Source organism: Haemaphysalis longicornis, unplaced genomic scaffold (genome assembly GCF_048455015.1).
Source record: "Haemaphysalis longicornis isolate Haplotype H1 unplaced genomic scaffold, Haemaphysalis longicornis Haplotype H1 scaffold_2, whole genome shotgun sequence".
Taxonomy (NCBI): domain Eukaryota; kingdom Metazoa; phylum Arthropoda; class Arachnida; order Ixodida; family Ixodidae; genus Haemaphysalis; species Haemaphysalis longicornis.
Window position 1 is genome coordinate 284,608,733 of NW_027526295.1, and position 13,986 is coordinate 284,622,718.

General features: G+C 46.4%; 1 non-coding gene across 1 annotated transcript; it reads right to left on the reverse strand.

The window, feature by feature from the left end:
* Window positions 1-6,234: 6,234 nt before the first annotated feature.
* On the reverse strand, window positions 6,235-6,307 carry Trnat-ggu (transfer RNA threonine (anticodon GGU)). Its single transcript has one exon. It is a non-coding gene; the product is annotated as a tRNA-Thr (tRNA).
* Window positions 6,308-13,986: the final 7,679 nt, after the last annotated feature.

A 13,986-nucleotide genomic window follows, 5' to 3' on the forward strand; every position in this document is an offset into this window, starting at 1 on the left:
ATATATATATATATATATATATATATATATATATATATATATATATATATATATATATATATATATATAGGGTTTGGAAATTAGGGGCTCGTTAGGAAATACAGAAAAAAATGCCGGCAGTCTACAACGCCAACGAAGGCACAGGGGAATGGTTAGACTATTTTTTACCGTTAGTGACGTTACATTATTATTTTTTTTTATTAATTACGTGAGAAAGAATTAAGAAAAACACGCGCCCTGAGTGAGGACCGAACCCACGCCTTTCGATTAGACCTCGAATGCCTTACCAATTCGGCTATCTGGGCGACTGTGTTCTCCTTCACTTTCTGGGGTATTTATATTTACTACAACTCTATCTAACGCTTGAGGGTGGTAGCCAGCGCCACTCAGACTACACGGTGAGAAGGGGACCTTGTTTTCAACTCCCGGGGCGTGACGTGAACGTCGACAGCCTGTCATAAGCGGGTCTCTGGCGGGAAACCCTCTGATGCTACCATGGCATCAAGGCTGCCAGAACCGAGGCCCTCACTAAGCTTTCGCACGATAATATATATATACATACAAGAAAAGAAAAAAACTTCGAACAAGGGAAAACCACGATTGTGGCCAACGTTTCAGCAAAGAGAGTTGCCTTCTTCAGGGCCCTGACTAAGGGCCCTGACGCTTCCGGAAAAAACGGCGTTTTTTTTCTCGACTTTTATTTTCGCTTATTCATCACTATATCAAAGCCACATGACAAACACGCCATTCGGCAGTATTAAAAATATCTTGGAAAAAGCCGAATAGCACTGGAAATGACAACTGCAACCTTGATATATATATATATATATATATATATATATATATATATATATATATATATAAGCTTAGTAGAGACAGAGATAAACGAGAAAGACGTAGAAAATAAAAATAAGTTTACTGACGTTTCAGGGAGCGGACTCCCTTTCTTCTGAAGAAAGGGAGTCCGCTCCCTGAAACGTCAGTATATATATATATATATATATATATATATATATATATATATATATATATATATATATATATATATATATATAAATCTAGAGAAAGATAACACTCACAAAGCGCGCAGAAATAGTATAAGTAAAGAGTCGGATACACAGCAAGAACAATAACAAACAAGGTTTACTTACGTACCGGCAACGGTACTTGCCTTCATCAGAGTACAGTTACATGAATTTGCTGTCGCAAACATTTGGAACACATTTATTATATAGCTCTGCAGAAAACTGTGAGCAGGAGTTGAAAATGTTTCGGAAATGGAGAGTATAAAGTCGGGCTACGCCTATGTTACAACTACAACAAACCAAAAGAAAAAAAAACGAACAAAAGGGGGGGGGGGGAGCGAGAGAGAGAAAGGGGTCGTGTTAACAAAGCAGCGTTCAAGGTTCAACCTTGAACGCTGCGTTTAGCGTTCTGGAGGTCGTGGATCCCACCTGGCAGGCATTTTTTCTCCGCTTTCTTTCTTTCTTTCCAAATTCTTTATCTGTTTCAATGACCTACCACAACCTCCCCTTTGCTTTCCGAGGTTTTCTTGACTGCCAACCCTTATTTCTCTGTTATATATATATATATATATATATATATATATATATATATATATATATATATATATATATATATATATATATATATACACATTCTTCGCTGTCTCTTGCTCTCTGCCGGCGCGCCGTATCGTTCCAGAGAGATAGGGTTCGAAGAGTAAATGGAAGAGACCGAGAACACGCTTGGATTTAAGAAACACTGCGTCTTGGCAATTCCTTGCGCCCCAAAGACACTGCGTGTTTGGGTGCAAATTGAGGACCCCTGCGTTTTCAGTTATCCGGGGATGTTTGCCGGTGGCGCTTCAATGTACCAACCTCAACTACCAACAGGCATGCAGAAACTACGGCAATGGTCGCATCTAAATATTTGCCCTTTTAAAACATTTCACCATCTTCCCGTAGGGAACCCTGAGTAGTATGCGAAGCAGCCATGAGTTCGACTCAAGTTCCTATTAGTTTGCAGTTCAATCGCGGCGTTGCGGGAGGAGAATGAGGGGAGCGGAACGTGCTCGCGTCATTTATACCGCGGAGCTACAGTAACGCCGCAGCGGAGTATGCGGCGGCTACCGTGGCCTCTGCAACCCTAAGCTGCTTCGTATTATCGCGCGCGGAGCCGCAGGTGTTGCCATTTGTTGCGCAATCCCGGAGAGGAGAGGAGCTTCGGAGAGGAGAGGAGGAATGCCGGAAAGGACAGGAGGAATGCCTCGCATACTACTCAGGGTTCCCCTACGGGGACATGACGACGGTGGTTGAACGCGAAGATATCTCGTGATGGATTCTTTGTTTGGCTGATCCCTAAGGTCATCCTGCTATAATCATCATCAGTGGTGCCTGGCCACGCATGCGCAGTGGGGGTGTGGACGCCGCACAACGGCGCCCACACAACGGCGGAGGGTACAGGCTCGACCATAAGCTGCTTTGCATCTAAAATGAAGGAAGCTCCCACTAACGCGTAAGACTTAAAGGTAGCGAAGCTGTACGCAACCTTCACGAATGTTCAAGTCAAAGACTGCAGCCGATTTGCTTCTTCTTCGCTGCCGCAACGACCTTTACTCCACCATCGTTGCAGTGAGTGTGAACTTTCATTTTTTTTAGTGATAATCAGTGGACATCCCCTTGGTGGGGCGTACGCTATGATGTGTTTTTTTCCCTTCGGGGCAACTGTTGGCACGATTACGGCAAACGCTGGAGATTTTTTTGGCCCATCTTGGTCAATATCCCTAAGTGGGTATGCTTGGCTTGGCAAACGTGCTCCGGGGACGCTGGGCCGTCGCCGCCAGGCACATACACCAGAGCGCTTGGCCTTTTCTTGTTTGTTTTTTAACTGCCAGTCTTGGCCGATCTCCTTAAATGGGTATGCTTGGCTTTACAAACGTACGCAGGGGACGCTGGGCGGTCGCCGCGAGGGAGGCACACATGAGCGCTAGACATTTTCTTGGTTTTCTTCACTGCCAGGCAGTCACCGCGATGCCCGGGCTCACCTACGAGAGCTTGGCAATTTCTTGGTATTTTTTACTGCGGACACGAAAACTTATGATTTGCTAAACAGCTACCCTGTTAAAGCCACAAAGATACCCTTAACCCTACTCTACTAATATGGACGCCAGGTCACGGAGGGCTCGGCGGAAACGAGTGAGCACACGCTACAGCCCGAGAACACTCCCTCCGGGCACCGCACCAGTCAATCCATGACCCACAGCCTATCGACCAGCATACAGTGCACTTCTGCAACACCATCGCCTTTCGAGATGTGCCTACCCACCACCGCACCAGACGCTCACCCGAGAGGAGGCTGTAGCCTGGCGGCGACTAACACATACCCTTAGCTGCTTCCTGCATATCATACACCCCAAAATATATCCACCAACATGCCCACACTGCAGCGAACATCCAACACTGTACTACACTACGCGGGCTTGCCAAAACGCACCAGCAGCCCTCATTATTCGCACCTCCACCCTCGAGCAGTGGAAGGTCGCGCTGTGCCGTTCGGACCATGAGGACCAACAACCGAGCACGCAGGACCGCAGCCGCCGCAGGGGTCCTGGACTGAGAGCTTCTCCCGCTTTTAAGCGCGAGCCTCTTTTACTTGAAATAAATGTTTTAGCACCACTACCAAAAAAATGCAGTCATGCGTACGAAACAGCATGAACGTCAAATAAACACTGCTTGCGCCACCCTCCAAGAAATCCCCGAAGAACGCCTTCACCCCAATGCTCTAGAGTGACGAATCGAAGTGGCTTGGTGTGCAAATTCAATGAGTGACGGGGCCGAGCATTCAATTTGAGTGAAAGGGGCATCTGCAATGTAAAAGGCAATCTAAAACACCTAGCACACATTGCATATTGTTCATGCGCACATTTACTTTTTTCAGTCAGTCATATGTTGGGCGTCGTCATTCGCGGAGTTTGCACCTTCGTCGCTTAAATTGGTTATTGTAGCGCTCTGCGGTGAAGACGACCTACAGAAACTTGTTAGAGTGTATGGGTGCCTTGCAAGGATGTCGTTTCACTACCTCGTTAAGGCTAAACGTGCTCATTGATTTTATAGCCCTTCCACCGCACCGCTTGACGTCTTACGGCAAGGCGATTTGCGGTTTCGAAATGGTAAGTTTTGGCTTTGTTCGCTCAAGAAAATAGCCCTCCGGATATGTTTTTTCCTCATTGGTATTAATGTCTCGGAATGCTTATGAATGAAAAAACCCAACGCAAGTCAAAGCTGAGCTGAATCCGTTATCGAGAGGATGATGCAAACAAAATGGCCTCTTATTGCTACCCATTGGATTGTGAAATGAACGCGGCAGCCGCGTTACGAGCCAAGGCCCGCTAGTGCCTTCCATTAGCTCTTTTGCCGTCGCCATTACAGTCCCAGCAAACAGTAGGGAATAAGACGAATGGACGCCGAAACGGCTAAGACAAAGGCCCGCCTTGGAGGAGCAGAAAGCCAGAGAACTCTCCGTATCATGTTTTTCCCTTTCATCTACGCACATTTTGCATTATTAATAACCCACTACGAACCACATTCGACGATTAGCAGTGTATTAGTGCCGTGTGCAGCACCATCGTGGAGAAAGTAGAAACATTAGGAACTTGCATTTTTTTTTTTTGCACTTGACAGCCGCAATGCAAACATGCAACGAGCAGTTGAGCGCTTTCTGGGTTACTTAAATTATGCTGGTGCTCCTATGTAGGACCCGAGCTTCGTTAGAGAAAGAATTTTGCTGGGAACTTTACTTTCTGCACGCGCAACGGGACTGAAAATAAAACAAGATAGTGCCACTAAACGGACTGTACAGTTTAAGGAAAAATTGCAATGCGGGTCTCCCCTTGCTCCTTTTTATGGAACTTCGAGGTGTTGAAAGGTACACGTGCGAGAAGATTCATCCTTACGATTTGCTTTCTGTTATCTGTATGTTAGAGGAAGCCCAACAAACGAGGTCATCTGATATCCTGCGACTACAACAAACTTTTTAAGTACAGCGTATACAAAACTGAGCCGCTCTCTGAGACACGCCCTTCAGCCGTGCCCGTTTTACCGTCCCTGTCGCCGGCTTGAAATAAACGTGAATTCAATTTAAGGGTACGGGGCTCTCCCTTTAATCAATGAGACGTCTGTAAACATCTCTGACTGCGTATTTTTAACGAACAACGTTTGTTTAGTCAGTATCTCTTCTCAGCAGCCCTGAAGATCGAAATCCCTCGCACGCGATACTTCCATTCCAAGGATATACATGCGTATTTTTCCCCTTGGGCCTTGCCCCAGTTCACGTTTCAAACTTTTGTATCTTATCTTTAAACGATGTTCTTAAAATGTGAAATCTAGGGGCTGCAAACACGAGCGGCTAATAAATACAAACTTGCAACTTCAAAGATGTGTTTCCAACGCGAAATCCCCTCTCGGCGTAGCCTCGTGAGGCCCTCGCAACAATGCATCGCAAGCGATCCCAGCTGCGAAAGCGTGTAGCTCGCTCTCGGCGCAGTGCTCCGGAACGCCGTATAGCCCGCACACAAATCGGATGAAGAGCTTGGCCGTAAGAGGGCTTCGTAATGCCGCCACCGCTCACAGTGGGTTATATCCTCTGGCGCAGACATTGAAGGGGGGGGTCGGTTCTTGCACGCACTCTGGCTTCAAACGACTGTGCACAATTGGCAGAGAAAAACAGCATGAACGAGCACTCCGCCGAGCGTTGTGACAGAAGTGGAGCGTATTCCGGGGGCGCATCCATGCACGGACTGCTGAAAGCCAGGACGTGACCCCCTTTACCGGTGAACTTCTCGAGCGAGAGGCTCTACTGCCAGCGTTCGAAGCGTCTAGACGAATTTATGCACACGGGCGTCGCTCATATGCGCATGATTGCGCGCGAGTTTGTGCATGGGTGATGTTTTCTTCGCGAACCCGTTTAGTGCGTACATACTTAGGCCCTTATGTATGTATGTATGTATGTATGTATGTATGTATGTATGTATGTATGTATGTATGTATGTATGTATGTATGTATGTATGTATGTATGTATGTATGTATGTATGTATGTATGTATGTATGTATGTATGTATGTATGTATGTAAGGGATGGCGTCAAGAAAACCTCGGAAAGCAAAGGGGAGGTTTTGGTGGGTCATAGAAACAGATGAAGAATATTTTGACTCAGAAAGAAATTGGTGAAAAAATGCCCGCCGGGTGGGATCCGAACCCACGACCTCCAGAATACCGGTCTGGTGCGATAACCACTACGCTACCGGCGGGGCTGTTTCCCCACCAGTTTTTCGGGTATTTCATCATCATCATCACCAGCTTATCTACGCCCTCTGTAGGGCAAAGGCCTCTCCCATTATTCTCCAATTACCTCGGTCCTGTGCCAACTGTGACCAATTTATCCCCGCAAACTTCTTGATCTCATCTGCCCATCTAACCCTTTTCCGCCCCCTGCAACGCTTGCCTTCTCTAGGGATCCACTCTGTTGCCCTTAATGATAAGCGGTTATCTTGCCTTCGCATTACATGCCCTGCCCACGTCCATTTCTTCTTCTTAATTTCTACTAATATGTCTTCAACACCAGTTTTCTCCCTGACCCACTCCGCTCTCTTCTTGTCCCTTAATGTTACACCTATCATTTTCCGCTCCATTGTCCTCTGAGTCGTTCTCAATTTAGGTTGAACCCTCCTAGTGAGCCTCCAAGTTTCTGCCCCGTAGGTGAGTACCGGTAAGATGCAGCTGTCATACACTTTCTTCTTCAGGGACAATGGTAGGCTGCTATTCATTATCTGAGAATGTCTGCCGTATGCACTCCACCCCTTTCTGATCCTTCTAATTATTTCTGCCTCGTAGTTGGGATCTGGGGTCACAACTTGGCCTAAGTAGATGTATACGCTTACCACTTCCACTGCCTCGCCACCTATCTCAAATCGCTATGATGTCCCGAGGTTATTGATCATTACTTTAGTTTTCTTCATATTAATTTTCAGGCCCATGGTTCTACTCTGTTCGCCCAGTGGGGAAAGCATGCTTTGCAATTCGTACCCCGAGTTACTTAGCAAGGCAACGTCATCAGCAAATCTGAGGTTACTGAGGCCGATCAGCTTACTGTCAGTCCTTACACCCACCAACCCTTACTCCCACTTGTTCCCAATCCAACGTTCTGAATACTTCTTGTAAACATGCTGTGAATAACATTGGAGAGATTGTGTCTCCTTGTCTGACACCCTTCCTTATAGGTATTTTACTGCTCTCCCTATGGAGGATGATGGTAGCTGTAGACCCTTTGTAGATATCCTCTAGTATTCTTACATAATGCTCATCTACCCCCTGGTTCCGTAATGCCTGAATGACTGGTAGGGTTTCGACCGAGTCAAATGCTTTCTCTTAATCTATAGGGGTTCAGTATACTCAGCGCACTTCTCTATCACCTGATTGATCGTGTGAATACGGTCCATTGTTGAATAACCTTTACGGAACCCTGTTTGTTGTTTAGGATGACTGAAATCTAAGGTTGCAGAGATTCGGTTAGCAATTACCTTGGTAAGTACCTTGTAGACGACTGACAGTAAGCTGATCGGCCTGTAATTTTTCAAGTCCTTCATGTCACCTTTCTTATGGATTAGGATGATGTTCGCGTTCTTCCGGGATTCCGGTGCGCTTGCGGTGATTAGGCATTGCGTATACAGGTTTGCCAGTTTTTCAGGTACAAAATCTCCGCCATCCTTCAAGAGGTCTGCTGTTATCTGATCCTCACCAGGTGCTTTGTCCCCTTTCATTTCTTTCAAAGCCTTCCTTACTTCTTCGGTCGTTACTGGTGGGATGTCTATCTCCTCTGAACTACTGTCTCGTTCGGCATTATCCTGTATGTCCCGGCTACTGTGCAGATCCCTATAGAGCTGCTCGGCCACTGTGACTATTTTATCCCTATTTGTGATGACATTGCCTTGCTTATCCTTAAGTGCATACATCTGATTTTTCCCCATGCCAAGACGTCTCTTCACTTCTTTCAGGCTACCTCCGTTCTTTACAGCGTATTCGCTCCTTTCCATATTATACTTCCGTATGTCAGCTGTCTTGCGCCTATTAATTAACTTCGAGACCTCCGCTAGTTCTATTCTGTCAGCTGCGGTAGAGATTGTCATGGTTTGCCGTTTCCTGATTAGACCTTTCGTCTCCTGTGAAGGTTTGTCAGTATCCTGTCTAGCCATAGTGCAGCCGACTTCTACTGCACACTCCGTGATAATGCGTGTAAGGTTGTCGCTGGCTTCCTGTGTCGTAAGCTCGGCTTCCTCGTTAAGAGCGGAATATCGGTTCTGCAGCGCGATCCTGAATTCTTCTACTTTACGTCTTACTGTTAACTCATTTATCGGCTTCTTTCGTACTAGCTTGTTGCGGTCCCTCCTCAAATCTAGCCTAATTCGAGATCTTGCCATGCGGTGGTCACTGCACCTTACCCTTCCGAGCACTTCCACATCCTGCACGACGCCAGGGTTATCGCATAACATGAAGTCTATTTCATTTTTGTGCTCCCCATTCGGGCTCCTCCAGGTCCACTTCCGACTCTCCCGTTTACAGAGGAAGGTATTCATTATGCGTAGGTTATTCCGTTCTGCAGGCTCAACTAGTAGGTCCCCCCTGCTATTTCTACATCCCAGACCATGGTTCCCAACTGCCTTGTCTCCAGCCTGATTCTTGCCTACTTTAGCATTGAGCTCCCCCATAACTACGGTATACTGTGTTTTTTTTTAGCCATTGCCGATTCCACATCTTCATAGAGGCGTTCCACTACTTGGTCGTCGTGGCTGGATGTGGGCGCGTAGCCCTGCACCACCTTGAGCTTGTACCTCTTATTGAGCCTAATTACAAGACCTGCTGCCTTTTCGTTAATGCTATAGTGTTCGTCTATGTTGCCAGCTATGCTTTTATTGACTAGAGGTCCCACTCCCAGTTCTCTTCTGTCCTCCAGACCACAGTAACATAGGACGTGTCCATTTTTCAGCATCCTAAATGCTTCGCCTGCCATCCTAGCCTCGCTAGGCCCTATTGCATCCCGTTTAATGCCCTCTAATTCCTCGAGCAACACCTCGAGACTTGCTTCGCTAGATAAGGTTCGCGCGTTAAGCGTTGCCAGGTTCAGATTCCATTGGCGGCCTGTCCGGATCCAGGGATTCTTAGCCACCTCTGCTGCGTCACAGGTCTGACCGCGGCCGTGGTCAGTTGCTTCGCAGCCACTGGGGACTGAGGGCCGTGGGTTAATTGGCGTATTCATGGGAGGTTGTGGCCGTTACTACACCAGGGTGGCAAATCCTGCTCTAGTGAGGGAGCGCATTGCCGGCAATGGTCGCCGGGGTCAGGCCGCACCCCAAGCCCCTTGTGCAATTCCGTCAATACGCGGATTTTTTTTTATCCGGTGGGAATTGTCCGGCACCGGGATTCGAGCCACGGTCCTTCTGCACGCGAGGCGGGTGTTCTACCTCTACGCCATCGCTGCATCCCTCGGGTATTTATGTTAAGGTATTTTTTGTTTCCTGTACTTGGGGGTGGTAGCCAGCGCCACTCGGACTACATGGGGGGAAGGGGACCTCATTTAAACCCCCGGGCCGTGACTCCAGTGCCTACGATATGTCGAGAGTGGTCGACCAGCGTTGAACCCTCTTAAGCTACCTTTGGCATCACAACTGCCAGAACAGAGGCCCTCGCTAAGCATGTATCCAATCAGAAAATGGGAAATGAGGGGCTCAGTGAAAATAAGACAGAAAATAAGGGATGGCAGTCAAGAAAACCTCGGAAAGCAAAGGGGAGGTTGTGGTGAGTCATAGAAACAGATGAAGAATATTTTGACTCCATCTGTTTCTATGAACCACCACAACCTCCCCTTTGCTTTCCGAGGTTTTCTTGACTGCCATCCCTTTATCATCATCATCATCACCAGCCTATCTACGCCCACTGCAGGGCAAAGGCCTCTCCCATTATTCTCCAATTACCTCGGTCCTGCGCCAACTGTGACCAATGTATCCCCGCAAACTTCTTGATCTCATCTGCCCATCTAACTTTCTGCCGCCCCCTGCAACGTTTGCCTTCTCTAGGGATCCACTCTGTTACCCTTAATGACCAGCGGTTATCTTGCCTTCGCATTACATGCCCTGCCCACGTCCATTTCTTCTTCTTAATTTCTACTAATATGTCTTTAACACCAGTTTTCTCCCTGACCCACTCCGCTCTCTTCTTGTCCCTTAATGTTACACCTATCATTTTCCATCCCTTATTTCTGTCCTATGTTCACTGACCCCGTCATTTCCCATTTTCTCATTCGCTAAATGCTTATCGAGGGCCTCTGTTCTGGCAGTCTTGGTGCCAAAGGTAGCTTAAGAGAGTTCAACGCTGGTCGACCACTCTCGACATGTCGTAGGCACTCGAGTCACGGCCCGGGGGTTTAAAAAAGGTCCCCTTCACCCCGTGTAGTCAGAGTGGCGCTGGCTACCACCCCCAAGTACAGGAAACAAAAAATACCTTAACATAAATACCCGAGAAACTGGTGGGGAAACAGCCCCGCCAGTAGCGTAGTGGTTATCGCACCAGATCGGTATTCTGGAGGTTGTGGGTTCGGATCCCACCCGGCGGGCATTTTTTCACCAATTTCTTTCTGAGTCAAAATATTCTTCATCTGTTTCTATGACCCACCACAACCTCCCCTTTTTTTTCCGAGGTTTGCTTGACTGCCATTCCTTATTTTCTGTCTTATTTTCACTGAGCCCCTCATTTCCCATTTTCTGATTCGCTGTATGTATGTATGTATGTATGTATGTATGTATGTATGTATGTATGTATGTATGTATGTATGTATGTATGTATGTATGTATGTATGTATGTATGTATGTATGTATGTATGTATGTATGTATGTATGTATGTATGCTTGTATGTATGTGTCCGAAGGTCAGATGGGCCCGTCCTAAAGCGATCTTGCGCCGCAGAATGTAGCAGTAGACGATGCGCGCCACCGGATATTCTTGTAGACATCACCAAGCAGCGAGACATTATGGGAAGTCACGCTCGTGTGGTGCGAGAAGGGGAACGAAACGACAGGGAATCGCGGCGTAGGCGAAAATGCGATGTTTTGATTTGCAATAACTCTGCTAATACTCAACGCCCTAACAAAAGTCTTGAAGGAGGTTATTATTAGGACATTGATTTACCTGAAAAAGTGAACACGCATGTATCGGTAAAAGCAAGGGCCCCTTTAAGTAATTTCCAACATGGTATCAGAGAGGGTTATTTCGCTATGACTAATCTGCTTACTGCAACTTATCCATTGGCATCAACTTTAGTTAACAAACGAAAAATAAATGTAATATTTTGTGGAATTCAACAAAGCCTTTGCGCGGTTTCTAATGCAAGCCGAATCTTATAATGAAAGAATATTGAATTTTTTTGTTTTTTGGTTTGTCGGATCACTCATCTGTTAAAAATATAATCCAGTACGTGGAAATCGATGCTCAGCAATCGGGTGCCAAATTGCTGCCAGCGGAGTGCCGCAGGGGAGAGTTTTGGGACTCCTGCTGTTCTTATTGTATATGAATAACACTGGGGATGCAGTATGTTTATATCTGCAAATTCAGCTTTCGCAGACATCTGTATGCTATTTCTAAAAATTACTTGCCATGAAAATCAACGTGAGTTTACCAACAGTTTCAGTATTCTGTTAACAAGGTGTAATTGTTAGGGCATGGCTTTAAATTTGCATAAACCTGTATCCGTGTGTGTAACGTGGAAGATAAATTCACTAGAATAAATTTACCCACTACTTTCGTTACCCCTACAGCAATCCACTGATTTCAAATATTTAGGAATAACACTTCACCTGTAATTTATGTTGTAACGAACATATAACATCATCTCGGCCTCAGCCTTTCGTAAAGTGTTTTTCTTGGTCACAAATTAAAAAAAAACGCTTCCTACGTCATTTGTCGACGCCTCAAAGGACCTGTCCTTGAGTCAGACGCCACCACTGGGGGCAAATACTTGACTGTAAAGATGTCTGCCGCAACTTCCCCCTAGGCTATATATTGCCAGCGGCCCTTAACATTTTGGCAAATCCTGCGCCACCTTCCGGAAATATACATCATCTTGACCTCCAGACACGACTGTTTCGAGGGAAGCGAGGAGGCACACGCCGCGTACCGCGTTTATACCCACATGGCTGTTTCTGGTGAAAGCGAAGACACGAAGTCCCGTTGGACACCCCCAAGCCCACTCCTCTCACATCATACCCGGACATCCTCTCCCAATACTGCCACAAACGAAGGCAGTTCCCACTGCGGTACTACCATTTATCGAGAGCCAAAACGATCGCCTTTCGCTGGCTTCAGAAAAAGCCCTTTCCTGAGGCCATGTTCCCCACCGTCTACTTTTCTTGCCTGCCATTTCTTTCCCCAACCTGCACCCTGTACCACGTGGTATGGGAGTGTCAGCAAATCACATCTCTTACTCCCAACCCTCAGCGAATCCACGAGCTGTTGGCGGACCAGCCGGCCAGCACCGGCCTCTCAGTCCGACGTAACCCATTGGAGCTCGCCTGGGCAGCCGTCGCGAAACCAAGGCTTCGCGGACTGGGGAGGACCGCACCTTGCAGGTGCCTAACCATCAGTGCTTCAAACACGTTTAAATAAAGTTTACTCACTCACTCACTCACTCACTCACTCACTCACTCACTCACTCACTCACTCACTCACTCACTCACTCACTCACTAACTCACTCACTCACTCACTCACTCGCTCACTCACTCAGATGCCTAACTCCTGGCTTAGCAATCAGCAATCCCACCAAGGCTAGAGTATGCGTGCATATATTGGAACCTCTTCACCAAAAATAACATCAATAAACTCGAAACAATTCGAAAAAAATGTACGCTACATAAATTTCGTTCCAGTTATTTACATTTTGATCTAATTAGGCTAATAGCATTGCACTGCTTGAATCATCACGGAGAACATTTACACTTGGTTTTCTTCTATTCTTTTTTCCCAGTCAAATAGCACTAGACCAGACACGGTATCTGAAATACACATCCGCAAAATACACGCGACATATCACCCAGAAACTCTAACCCTGTACTTCTCAGGTGCAGATACCACTCTTTTTTTTCTGCGAAAAGCGGAAGAATGGAATTTCCGAAAAGAAACTGCAGAAGTATTTGTGGTTCTTGCCTTGCTAAGCGTCTTGCTATTTGTCTGCAAACGTGTTCTAAGGTTGCGATTCCTTTTTACTTTCTTCATTGTCTGAGCATGTACTTTTTGTTTGTATTACGCCCACCTGCTTAGACGTGTGAGAGGCCAAAGTATGAAATAAATGCAATGAAGTGACCCATACGCCGGTTCGATCTTCACCCAAACCCCTTCCGCCCCCCCCCCCCCCAAGAAAAATAAAAATAAACGCCCAGCCAAAATAAATTTCAGGTACCTGGGGTCGGAATGTTTAATTTTGTATATTTGTCGAACAATTGAAGTATCACTTCATTAAAGTCTTCATTGTTTTGGCGTCGTCGCGGTGGTTGCGAAATCATTCCTGAAAAGTAATCATCATTATCATCGCCGTCATCATCATGATCATCATGATCAGCCTGCTCAGGCCCACTGCAGAACGAAGGCCTCTCACAGTGACCTCCAAACGCTCCTGTCCTGCGCTTCTCGAGTCTACAGTTTACCCTTGGAAGTTCTGGAATTCATACCTCCATCGGGTTATTCGCCTTCCCCTTCTTCTAAACCCATTTCTTGGTATCTGCTCTGTTACCCTAATTGACCCCCGGTTTTCCGTTCGTCTCACTACATGACCAACCTAAGTCCATTTGTTTCTCTTTATTTGAACTATCATATTGACAACTCTACTTTGTTTTCTGATCCAGGTAGATCGTTTCTTGCCCCTGAGTGTTACTCCTAACATAATTCATT